The sequence below is a fragment of the Nansenia antarctica genome, assembly GCF_963989245.1.
Source record: "Nansenia antarctica genome assembly, chromosome: 18".
NCBI classification, from domain to species: domain Eukaryota; kingdom Metazoa; phylum Chordata; class Actinopteri; order Argentiniformes; family Microstomatidae; genus Nansenia; species Nansenia antarctica.
Genome location: NC_137691.1, coordinates 2,443,730 through 2,445,014, shown reverse-complemented (window position 1 = coordinate 2,445,014; position 1,285 = coordinate 2,443,730).

Here is a 1,285-nt window from a genome sequence, read left to right as displayed (position 1 = left end):
TCCATAATCGGGGAGGGGAGGCCTGCTCTCTCTCATCCGTCCAGCAGCAGTCAGACAGACAGACAGACAGACAGACAGACAGCTCACTGAACTTTGACCCACTCACCCCTTTTCCAACGAGGACCACAACGGAAATAAGCAGTTCAGCTTTCCGGTGCAGCTCGACCCGCTTTTCCCCTTTACTGTGTCCCCTAACGGCCAAGCTCCACCATGGCCATCGAGCGTTGCGTCAAATGTGCGTTGCGTCCGAAATTGGGATCAAATGCATTGTAATCAATGAAAGGTGCTCCACCTGCTGCGTTGCGTCAGCGTTGCGTTGCGTCCGATGGCTGCGTCAAAAGTAGACATTCAAAAAAGTTTGATTTTTGACGGTGGACGCAGACGTCACAATGAGACCAATTGTATATTTACAATTGTAGTTGTTGGTTATAATTGTATAGCCTATTGGTTATTTGTATAGCTAGAGTAGAACGTTGACGTTGACGCAACGCAGTAGGTGGAGCTTGGACAACGGAAAGTTGACGCAACGTCGATGGCGAGTTGACGCAACGCTGCAGGTGGAGCTTGGCCGTAACACTTCTACTACCCCCCTTGTACTGTTGTAAAAAAAAAAAAAAAGTGTTTGCTTTTATCACGGAGACTGCCAATGGCCCCGGGCCTGAGCTAGATTACTGTTCCTGCCACGACTGGTGGATTGATGATTCACTTGCTTAGTCAAATGTATCGATTGTAAGTCGCTTTGGAATAAGGCGTCTGCTAAACGCCAAACATGTAAATGTCAATGTCTACCAATCAGTGCACTGCCACTAGGGAAGACAGACCAATCAGCTGCTCAGGAGGATGTGCCGTGCGTGGACAGGTGGCGTCTCCTGCTGGGCCTTCTAGACATCGCTTATAGCCGCCTTAATCACCGCTGGGTTAATCAGTCCTGACGTCTGATTAATGTCTTCGTCTGAAGGACTGGATCTGACCACCATCGTTAATTCTGTCGTTTTACGGCCCATTACGGTTCTGGTGTCGCCAGTCACCTTTACAGAACAATGCCACTCAGACCTGCGACGATAATGTAACGGCGCTCATTGTGTTGAAAGATTTATTTGTCAGATTTGAAACAGGAAGGTGAAGATGATTCACCAGACACAGTTTTTTTTCCGTCGCTAATGTAGCGGCTCAAATTACTCTTCAATCAAACTGCTCTCAGTTCAGTTTGACGTGATATTTGTCTTCCTGGATTTAGTTAATGGGAGGCGTTAATGGGAGGTGTGTGTGTGTGTGTGTGTGTGTG